This window comes from Cydia splendana, chromosome 8 (genome assembly GCF_910591565.1).
Source record: "Cydia splendana chromosome 8, ilCydSple1.2, whole genome shotgun sequence".
Taxonomy (NCBI): Eukaryota; Metazoa; Arthropoda; class Insecta; order Lepidoptera; family Tortricidae; genus Cydia; species Cydia splendana.
In genome coordinates, this window is record NC_085967.1 from 21,632,593 (window position 1) to 21,644,923 (window position 12,331).

The window sequence follows — 12,331 nt, forward strand, 5'->3', positions numbered from 1 at the left end:
ATAAAAGAAAATGGTGTTGTAAAAAATAATGGTTCTATCTATGTGTCCTCATTTGTTTAAACGTTACTTAGTTTAAGAGTGGTAGTGAATATAACCATGTAAAGATAAAGAATATAGTTTTCACCTCAGCAGCTCGAACAAGGCTACTTTGCTTCTTAAAAACAGTGAGCAAAATGCGATTTTGCTCACTAAGTCATTTTGTCTCACTCAGTGAGCAAAATCGCATTTTGCACACTGAGTGAAACAAAATGAGTGAGCAAAATCGCATTTTGCTCACTGAGTGAGACAAAATGTCATTCAAGTGACCTTTATAGTCAAATGTCATTTCAACATGCGGGGTCTAATAAAATTTCGATATACTTGGGTTCTATTATCTCTGTCCCTCTAGGTATGTTCTCACTGCTTAGGGTGAAAAATTTTGTGTACTACACGAGATCAAAGTTATTTACATCTCGTGCGCTTTTGAATCCCTTACTACGCTCAAGATTCTAAATTAGATTCACTCGCTACGCTCGTGAATCTATTATAGAATCTTTCGCTTGCACGGGACTCAAAATAAGCACTCGAAGAAATATCAAACCTTGATCTCTTGTTGTACAATAAATAACTATTATTCAAGTAGCCATATTACAATGCGCTTATGAACATCAAATAAAGCTATACCAGCTCCAACCCTACACCTCTGCTTCGAGAAAATGTAAATTAACGAAAAACATTTACTCAAGTCCGTTAATGAATGGGTGACACTGAGCAACTTTTACTATCGCACCAACCCTGAAACCGCGAAAAAAAAATTGGCTCCGATAGAAAATTTCAATGCTAGACCAGCGAAATGTATGAAACAACCAAATTTTTTTTCGCGATTTCGGGGTCGGTGCCATAGTAAAAGTTGCTCAGTGTGACCTACACATTAACGGGTTCAAGTAAATGGTTTTCGTTAGTTTACATACTGTAGAAATACGAGTAAAAGCATACGCGATTATAGACAGTGACAGATCGGTATCGTATCGCTGTGACATCTTATAAGCATTTTTCTAATTGTCACAGTTAGAGATGGGTAACTACCCGGGTTTACCCGAGAGCGGGTATTTACCCGGTAAATACCCGATATTTACCTACCCGCGGGTAAATACGCGGGTATTTTCGTTTTTCTTCTAAATTTGATGTGTTTAATGGTATGTGAGTATAAATAAGATTAATTTAAGTATTTTTTTATAATGTTACATAAAATGTATGTTCAAACTAATTACGAAAAGGTTGCTATGAGGTGAAGTTCGATTTTAATATATCAGTCCAATTATGAAAATCGTGTAAAATCATTCCCTGGCTTCCGGAAATGTTTTAAAACGCTTTTAATATACATTAGAAAGATGAAAATAAAGAATACTTATGAATTATAATAAAAAAAAATTGTGCAGTATCCCAACTTGTGAAGCTCATAAGTCAAACACAGTTAGTTTAGGACAAAAATGTATAGAACCTTTTTTGTAGAAAAGTATGTCTACTTTAGTTTGTACGTACAACACTTTTCGATATTAATGACAGATTCGAAGAAATATGAAAAAGTTCACTTTTGCCCCCTCCCCCCAACCACACCCCCCGCTGACCGAAGTTGGAATGTGTATTACCTATCAACGTATAAGTACGATAATATACTCAAGTCTAAAAAAATACTCTTATGACGGCCTTTTTTAATATTTATCAAAATTGTACTAAAAATTCCTTAGTTACAACTGCAACTCTAACTAAACCATTTCATTTTAAATGACACAATAATTACAGCCATTAACTCGGTTTATATCTCCACTTTAACACAAATCGACATGTGCAACAAGAGATGAATCTACCCGTCCATTTGGGTAGATACGGGTAAATACCGGGTAGATGGGTATTTACCGGGTATTTACCTGGGTGGGTAAATTGGGTAAATACCCGCGACCCATCTCTAGTCACAGTACTTAATGTCAGTGTCATTACCTCTAAGTACGGTTACACACAGTATAAGATTTATGTAAATGTATGAGTCTTAAGAAGCACAGATCAGCATGATCTAATTAAGCGTCCACTAAGATTATTCAGGGGTCTAATCGGGGTCCGTAATCGCCTTACGGCTTCAGACCTTATAATTGCCTCCAACTAACTAGAGCGAGTCTAGATTTTACAATAACCAGCCTAAAGTGACCTGGCCTCGTCTTGCCCACCATACTTAAATTATGCCATTGAAATTTAAACCAAATTATATGGAAAATAGAGTTAATTTTCCTTTGATTCACGTTTTAAGTAAAAACAAAGAAGTTTCAGTGTGAACTGAACCTGTCCAGGCATTTCATTAATAAATTGCAAAAAAATGGAATATGCCTTTATAAATCACATTGGGCAGGATGAGGCTAGACTGCATTTTCCTGGTTGAATTTGAATTGAAAAGTCCAGGTTCCGATATGGCAAACTAAATTACCATTGTTGTCAAATTGCCATTATTTACCGACGTTTCGACACAGGTTTCACTGGTCGTGGTCGCGGCTAACTGATGTCCCAGCAAAATGTCAAAACAGAGATTTGTGCAACTATCCGACGAAAAGTGTATGGAAAAGTTTGGGGTAGACATCACATTTTCAAACCACCCACTACACATAATATTAATTATTGTCAATAGTCCGACACGCAACACTCACAATATCCACGCAAAATGTGAGTTTCATGTGTTCAAAACGCGAAAGTTTTAAATATTAAATTGCCATTGTTGTACAAAAAAATAGAGAAAATAGAAGTTTGTGATGTGAGCTTATAATTTATAATTATGTATGTAGCTAAAGCAGTGTATGTAACTGTACATAATTAGACATTAAAACACTCGTGTGATGTATACCTATTATGAAACTCGTTTTCAGATCGTTTCATAAACCCACACTCGTATTTTAATGCCTTTCTTTATGTAGCAGTCACATAAACTGGTATTAAAGGTTCATCGACTTCGACTCGTCAGTGCTTGATAAGCGAATAATCAGTTCAGATAATCCGTTGGTCATCACGTGCCGAAATGCTAATTTTAGGCGCCGGTCCTTTAGATTATTCGAATACATCACACGAAGACCACGCTAAGCACCGACTTAGAAATAATGTTTTATTGGCAGTGACAATGCATGGCCGACCTTTTCTTAGTAAGGCCCAATGTCAATTACAATGTACGCTCTAGAACCTTTCATAAACTTTCTAGAGCTTTTCTTCACAGCTAAACTGTGGAATGAACTGTCGCTTGTAGTATTTCCGGACCGATACGACCTTTCAAACTTTCAAGAAGAGAGCATACCTACTCCCATCTTAAAATTACCGTCGACCAACAACAGAGGGGTTGCAAGTGGGTTGCCGGCCACTTGTAACCCCTCTGTTGTGATAGGCATGCTCGACGGTAATTACTTACCATCTTCGGCAGGCATCGTTATGCCTCCTATGCCTATCATAACAACAAGAAATATGTAGAAAGTTAGGCCAAGAAATAAGAAGGTTTAGAGGGAAACACAATTTTTATTACAATAAAATTTTAAAGTCCCCAAAATAAACTTTCAAGAGCGGATATCTCAAAAACTATTCAAGATACGAAAAACTTGACTAAATAAAACTTGTAGGTAACAAATTTTATCAGTTTTTGGTTTGTCTAAGTAGTCATGTCGCTAAGACGCAAAGTTTCCAAGATATAAGTGAAAAACCGAAAAATGAGACCTTCTTACCCCCTCTACCCCCCCGCACCGGGGCTACGGCCGGGGACTTTTAATATGCTCACCTCCTAATTAGTCCAAACAAAGTTACGGAGTCAAAAAATGTGTTCCAAGCATTTCCCGCTACAACTTTTTTGAGCATTCATTTCCTGACCTAATTTGCGTGCGATCAAAGCGAGATCGCCCTCAAATCTAATACATAACGAATTCATGTAGGTATATTAATTTGTAATCTGTCGGTACAATTGTCTCTGATATACATAGGTACCGTAAAATGGGGTGAGTAGGTGCAAAACTGACATTCAAACCTCGATAATATTTTATTTTTACATATGCAAACTGAATGGTGTATATAATAAGTGTTCCGGACGTTTGTATTTTAGTTTTTATTTTATTTTGGGTAGTTCCATTTCATAACTTTGACGATAAACAGGAAATCCCACCTCACCCCGTAGTCCCTCGTATTTGGGGTGAGTTGGGTTTTCATACAAAGGTGATTTTGGAAGATTGTTGGATCGATTTTTTTTTATTATGAGTATTACTATAGCTCCATTTTAAATTGGAATACATTATTTTTGTAGCAGTAGCCTTAAAATCCCATCTCACCCCCCTTTCATCCCTTCTCTCCCCATTCATAACCCAACTCTCCCCGCGAACCCTACTCACCCTATTTTACGGTATTTAAGGGAAATAAAAACTAGTAAATTATGGAGATATTTCAATACAAAGTGATTAATTTTTCTTAGTGGTTTCCTAGTCGCATGTCGTGTTTAGTTAGACTAAGAAATTGCATCACCAAATTAGATTGCAACTGCAGGCGTTGCTTCTGCATTAACTAGGAAGTTGGTAGCGTTACTCAAACAACCGTTAACACAACACAATGAGATAATGATCTCAAACTGGTGTTAAGGCGTTGCACTATCGCTAAACTATACTCTGTATCATGGTATAATAATATACTCCGCCTGGTACTCCATTCCCGTCTTTTCTAGGTCACCTAACTGACACGGGCCTACGTCATCATGCGACAGCGCTATATGATAATATGCGATAGCGCTATATATAGCGGCCATGTTGTTGTGACGTAGGCCCGTGTCACTCTGGGAATGGAAGACCATGTTTTATTAGACTATGCTCTGTATCTTTAGGTATTTATTTAAATAAAAGTAAACAAAATCTACCCTCAAATGGCTCCTTAAGCCAGTTGAGGGTAGATGAAAACATTACACGATCAAATAATGTAGGTTAATGTCAGGTTGTTAAGTGACAGATCCAGGCGGTTAGCCAATAAATTTTATAACTACCCGAAAATATTATACAAATTGTTGGTTTACTTTTATTTAAATACGGTAGGTAGGTAAAGATACAGAGTATAGCTACTAACAACTATCAAAAATATTTTTTTGGTACACACTTTTGTTGCCTGTACTTTCTTTCCTTTGCATGTATACCTCGACATATTTCTAATCAGCCTTAAACTCAATATGTAATATATTTAATTACACAAACGGGCCTACCGCGATATAATTTCATTGTTTTTACCTTAAATTCCGACGTAAATAAATATGTGTACCTACAAAACGCGAGAGTTCAAAGTGTCAATATGTGGGGCATTATCTATGAAAAAGGACCTTATTGTCGATGGCGCTTACGCCGCACAGCGTCGCGTATTGTATTTCTATCGGAGCATCGTTAATAATGGCGTAAACACACGGACAACAAGGTCCCTTTTCATAGATAACGTCACATGTAATTTTTTTCCATTTAAAAGTTTATTTATCTGTCTTTTGACTGCATCATCAGATCAGCTCCTTATTAGCGTGTTATTGCATTTTCATCGGATATAGGTACGTGGTATGATAAAAACCTCAATGTGTAACTGTTGTCATAACCATAGCAAGTACCTATAAGAAAAACTTGTTATTTACGAATATTAACAAACATATGTACATGACAAATGGCATTTTGAATACACCGCCAGTTTGAACTTTCCGTCATCGCGTTGCGGATCGAACATTTTGAATACACCGCCATTTTGAACTTTCCGTCATCGCGTTGCGGATCGAACGTTTTGAATACACCGCTATTTTGAACTTTCCGTCATCGCGTTGCGGAGCGAACTGAGATTCTGTCAATCTGTACACAATCTACTGTTGCGAAGTGAGTTAATACCATTCAGGGCGAGTCCAGAAATGAATGCCTACCTCAAAAAATAGCTTTTTCTGCAATATAGTTATTTTGCGAGGTACCGTAAAAGTATAAAACTTTGCCCACCGAAATAACTTAAAAGTAGTTACAGATACACTTTCTTCACTTTCTGCAGAAAGTGTATCTGTAACTACTTTTAAGTTATTTTGCTTTTACTGAACTGTGACGCGGTGGGCAAAGTTATGTTAAAGGGCAAAGTTGTATACTTTTACGGAAGGCATTCACTTCTGGATCATTCAGGGCGGGGTGGAGCTTGACCAACCACTATGAAATAAGGATTATTACTTATTCTGCTGATATTATACTGATACCTTTATAAATGGAGCCTTAACCAGTTAGCCGACAGTTATGTTAATATTGACGGAGCCGTAGATAAGCGCCATAATGGCCGTTATCACGTTAGCACACTAAAGGCCCGCTCGTGACCGTGCACGTGCATAAACACACACGTTACAACTTACGCATAACAGCCGTAACAGCGTTTGGAAATTCATTTAATTGTTTGTCTACACACATATCATAAACTGTCTATGATGCCTTCAAAATCCGTAAATAATGGCCCACATTACGATAAACTGTTTTGTTACAGCAAATTTCTTATCTATGATAATGTGGTAATAGCTTCATTACTATATCAAAATCGATTTGGTTCTGGTTCTGGTAATGCATTCAAATTTCGAACATCTCTGAAAAAAAAAGCAATTTGATTTGACCCCTATTCTAATATCAGTCGAGATGACGTTTTATTCGAAATCAAATGGCAATTTCATACAATATTGACAAATCTCGCATGTAAGTTTGTATCGAACGATATGGTAATCGACCCCGACTCTAGTTTGTCTCTGAATTAAAAAAAACTACGGATGCGTGACGTGCGTGAAAAATGTTTTCATTTGCCGCCATTTGACGTACAGTTTATCTTTTAATTAGTTTGTAAGTAAAAAATAAGAACTATAACAAATGTTTCGTGTAAAATGTGCGATAAAGATATTTCGGAGACGCCATCTCATATCCGCGAGTTCCGCCAGAGAGCAAAGTCGGCTGTAATATGAGGTTAGTGAATATATCATAGAAAGTTTATAATATGTGTGTAGATAAAGCAGTGTATGTAACTGTACATAATTAGGCATTAAAACACTCGTGTGATACTATTATGAAACTCATTTCATTCGTTTCATAAACCCACACTCGTATTTTAATGCCTTTCATTATGTGGCAGTCACATAAACTACTATTAGGTATCGTATTTTCGAGCAGCAAATTCCAAATGCAAACTGGTTTTTTAGGGCACTGTACGGTGATGGTTGCAATTTATCGTCTAGTATATTATGTTACAATATAGTTATAGTTATATTATACAATTATTATCAAATGTACACCAATCATGTAACATTGGTGTTATCAATAAATATTTGTATTTGTACCGTGTCATGTGTCACTCTTTTACTAAACTTTTATACATGACAGAAGTTGACAGCTGCGGTGACAGATCGGTGCACACAGGTGGCTACGATGTAAAGTTAAGGTGACATTCGGATGTCACCTGCAACTGTAGGTATTATTGTTACGACATTACCGCGGCGGCGTTGCTGTTGCTGCAATTTCCTTGATTTAATGAGTGAATAATAAACGTTCGAATCGTGACTGTAATGCGGCAGCGAACGCTCATTTATCAATGTATTTTGAAAATTACAGCCGCATCCATGTTGCACCAGCCGGCCTAGCTCAGGTGACAATCACTGTCGCTATGACAATGAAACGCTTTGTGTGCCTCTTCCATATAAGTGCGACAGTGACAGTTGCGTTTCGTTCGCTACGGTGCGTAAATAAGCGATTGGTATGTTGCCTACGCGGCTCGTTCAAAAATGTTCTTACAAAAAGTGTCCGACAACCTTAGCGGCATCTCCTACAGTCGTATAAGATGCGCACCCATCACCAAGAACACTGATTTAAACTTTCACGATTATTAAACATTATCAAACTGCACTCGGGACTTAATCGCGTATTTAAGTTTTAAAATTTACCTCCGACGTTTCGAGGACGGCATTGTCCCCGTGGTCTCGGTCTTCTCCGAGACCACGGGGACAACGCCGCCCTCGAAACGTCGGAGGTAAATTTTAAAACTTAAATACGCGATTAACAGGCCTATTCGGATTTCGAGATAATCACAAGAACTTGAGACGATTTAGAAATCAACTAGATCTACATTAGATATCGACTAGATGTGACTTGGATATCTAAGTCATAACTTGTCGAAATCGTTCAAGAGGACCTCCAGAATCGCGGAAACGTCAAATTTGACATATCTATCTTACAAATATCTTTAAATTATCCGTATCGTAACTGGTTGAAGTCTAGTAGAAATCTAATTCATTTTCATCACACTCGCTCAGTAAATGTGGAATTGCACGCAGGTTTAGCGGGAGTTATAGAAAAAGCGTTCTCCCTAGAGAGTTATGAAGATTTCAGTGCCATAATTAACAGTTTTTTGTCTTTATACTTAATTTTTGTATCGCAAGTGTGATGAAAAACATTGTGTGTAACTCGGGGCGTAATAATATTGCAAACAGCGAGGAAATGCCGCCAGCATCCTTGGTACAATGCCTCAAGGGCCTATTTTAGATTTAAGCTAGTTATGAATTTAGTTTAGTAGTCTCTTCTTCTTCTTCGTATTCTTCATTACTGAAGGTCGTGCCTGTCTTGAAATGCCTTCACCGAGGCCTCGACGAGCTGCTTCCATTTCACCCTGTCTTCGGCTTGTCTAAGGGCAGTAGTGACAGTAAGTCCTGTAATATTCCTTACTTGATCGGACCAACGGGTGGGTGACCGTCCTCTCGGCCTCTTGCCATCCACTTTTCCACAAACAACCAGTTTCTCCAGGTTATCTGGCTGCCTTCGAGCAATATGTCCAAAATAGCCCAGGACTCGTTGGTAACAGATTGTGGATAGTCTGGATTTGATCCTGAGTTGGTTGAGAATGGATTTGTTGGTTTGTTTTGCTGTCCACGGTATGCGCAACATTCTCCTCCAACACCACATCTCAAATGCCTCAATTCTTTTCCTGTCTATTGCCCGTATTGACCATGACTCCGAGCCGTAGAGAAAAATTGAAAACACTAAAGACCGCACAAGTCTCGTCTTGGTGTCATTGGAGACGTTTCTGTTCCGCCAGTAGTAGTGTAGTTTAGTAGTACCACTGTATATATATTGTATGTAAATAAATGTTTAATTATATTACAAACTCGAGTCTATAAATCGCTCCGGCAAGCCGTCGCGATTTAACTTACTCTCGTTTGCAATATTCAACTTACGCCCCATGTTGCACAATGTACTATTTCCGAATCGAGCCGTAAGTCCCGAGTGCAGTTTGATAATCACCAAGAAAATCGTAAAAACTCATTTCAAAACCAGTTCAAAACAGTGTTGATAGGAACTCGACTCCTTTGAGTCTGAATTTGAAGAACTCAGCTCGTTTTTACGAGACTCGGCGCTTAAGCCCCGGGTTTTAAGTCCCGAGACGAGTCTTCTATTGAGTCTTTTTAAGAGCAACTCAAGGACTCGAGCCTCCGAATAAAGAGTCCGTCAACAATTTTATAGGTTTTTCCTAAATTTCGAAATGTTAGAAAAATAAAGAATTCTCTGAAAAGGGCTCAAGTCTCTACAAAAGACTCGGGTCTCTAACAAATTGAAAAGAACTTGTGTTTAGACTTAACTATAAGAGTCTGATAAACTGAGTCGAGTTTTGAATCAGAGGACTCAAAAGTCTCGAGCCCTAACCAACACCAGTTCAAAACCACAACAATTTGTTACATTAGACCCGATCTTCATGTTATCTTCTATACTCCACAGTTTACTCATCCATTAGCCTTAATGCTAAAGTAGACAGCAGCTACATTAACTTGCGGCTTGGCTGCACATTGGTAACCAAGTAACCATTAACAAATAGGTCACAGCTATACCTCTGCGGCTAAAGTTCAAGCACTGGATTATGGAAGGTTGAGGTAAGGAAAAGAATCTCCATGTATCAACATATCACCATAGATAACAATATTGTATATTACCTATATTTGTTAATTAAGTTCTAAGCCCTAGATATTATGGAAGAGCGGAGTCTTCTGTCACAAGTATTTTATACTTACTAGAAGACTTCAACCTTTACACCTGTACCCTCTGTGTTAACAAATAAACATTTTTTAATTTTTTTCATTTTTTTTTTCATCAAAAAGTGTCCGTCAAAAAACCTTAAATAGGTGGCACTACTACACAGAATATTTGATAAAAAAATTCAAATCATTGACAGCGCACTTCACTCCGTCAACCGGCGCGATTCGGGAAATGAATTAGAGATTGACTAGATACGATATAGGAAAGATATGTGACGTCCCACGGATAAAGGTACCTTATGGCGGTTGGCGCTTACGCTATTATTAACGCCGCTCCAATATTATCGCGGCGCTATGCGACGTAAGCGCCAGCCGCCACCAGGTACCCTTTGCCGTGGAACGTCACATATCTTTACTATTTCATATCTAGTGAATCTCTTATTCATTTCCCGAATAGAGCCGAATATCGCCTACGTTTTTAGCTACTCTAGCGCTACTCTGGAGAGATTTAGAACTATATTAACAGCTGACTGCTGGACACTTACAACTGTTCTACCATAAGAGATTTTACTCACATGTTGGTACTTACAAGCGCAGCAACGAATCTAGAAATTCTATAGTCAACTCCAACTAATCTTAATAAAGTAGTCGTTGCAAGTAGTTTATAAATTTCTCGAAACACTTTAACGTCACGGAGACATGCAACTAACCTCGGACTCCGCGTTGGGGGCGTTATCTGCAACAAAATAAACAAATACAGCTGTTTGCTACAATTAGAAAACATTACCGTTTGTTTTCTCGCAAGTACAGTGTACAGTCGACATCAAAGATGTTTACATTTCCTTGTTACACAGATGCAAAACTGTTAACATGTACTTATTTGTAGTCGACTGTACTAGGTCATTCTATTTTAAGTAAAAAATAAAAGTGAAGTATACAACTTTTATTTTAAATTTGGACTTTTACTTTAATTTTTATTTATTTTTAGGGTTCCGTACCCAAAGGGTAAAAACGGGACCCTATTACTAAGACTCCGCTGTCCGTCCGTCCGTCCGTCCGTCCGTCCGTCACCAGGCTGTATCTCATGAACCGTGATAGCTAGGCAGTTGAAATTTTCACAGATGATGTATTTCTGTTGCCGCTATAACAACAAATACTAAAAAGTACGGAACCCTCGGTGGGCGAGTCCGACTCGATCTTTTCCGGTTTTGTATTTTAAGTTCTTTCAATCCTAGTCGGAGAGAAAAAGTATTCTAACATGTTTACTTTCTTTTTTTAAGCCACTTTTATTTTGTAAGCCACTAAAGTCAGGCTTACCTATATAATCCCTAAGGGATTTAATTTCCAAAACGCTTTTCTTAGTCGAGTTCTACATAATTCGAAATAAAATAAATACGTTCACAACCGTTTAGGCGTAGACTGTGCTTTATTTGTCACTATTTTTGTCACGTGACTATTTTATAAAAAGTCCTTTTTCTAAAGTATGCTACTTGATACTTGTGCTTAGTAGAAAATCATAGGTCCGCGCGTTGCGCTAGTTAGCGTTTCTCATGGTCAGACATCGTAAATTTTATAGCATTTTCGGTTTTATAGCATTTCAAACCTAATGATTAATTAGCGTTAATTACGTTAATATTAACCTTAATTTACCATTTCAGTTCGAATTATCTATACCAATTCCGTTGACACTACTCCGCTGCACCAAAAATTCTATAAAATTCACGATGTCCGCTCATAATATTTTTCGTTAACCCGCTCACCCGCTCCGTGCAACCGCGCCCTAGGGGCTATTCATAAATTACGTAAATTCAAATTAGGGGAGGGTCTGGACATCGGGTGATGGTAGCATGACGTAGGAGGAAACGGGGTCATTCGAAGCATCATTTTTGGATGATTTTAGGGGGGTCAAAAATCGTCAAAAATCGATGACGTAATTTATGGACAGCCCCCTAGCAGACGCCCCGAACTCGCACTAAGCAGTAATCAATTTGTAAACACGGTATGAAGGCCAGCTACCCTTTTTTAAATGACGTAGTAAATATTACAAAATCTCGCTTGAATAATAAATAAAAAAGTTTCTTACCTTCTCAACTGATAAATTGTTTGCCCAAAAACACGCTTGTGAAAAATACACCCAATTTTTAAAGCGTAAGCGAGCTAACTAAGACATAAATCCTAATTAAAAACAAGATTACGGAACGCCATGACTGGGGAGGCGAAAAATGGCGCGGAAAATTTAGCTTTAAGAGGTATGATCCGGCTTTATCCAGTTAAAACCTGTTTTATGGAATTGGGAACGATTTATAA

General features: G+C 37.8%; 1 protein-coding gene and 1 long non-coding RNA gene across 2 annotated transcripts in view; both read right to left on the bottom strand.

Moving 5' to 3' along the window:
• Positions 1 to 12,331, bottom strand: part of LOC134793036 (uncharacterized) — an 814,647-nt gene that overhangs the window by 265,511 nt on the left and 536,805 nt on the right. The gene's annotated exons all lie outside the window — the stretch shown is intronic.
• The window catches only part of LOC134793021 (somatostatin receptor type 2-like), a 183,372-nt gene that overhangs the window by 134,800 nt on the left and 36,241 nt on the right, over positions 1 to 12,331 (bottom strand). Inside the window, exon 2 of the mRNA XM_063764546.1 lies at positions 10,735 to 10,760. The gene's annotated coding sequence lies outside the window, so the exon portion shown is untranslated. The remainder of the gene's footprint in view (positions 1 to 10,734; positions 10,761 to 12,331) is intronic.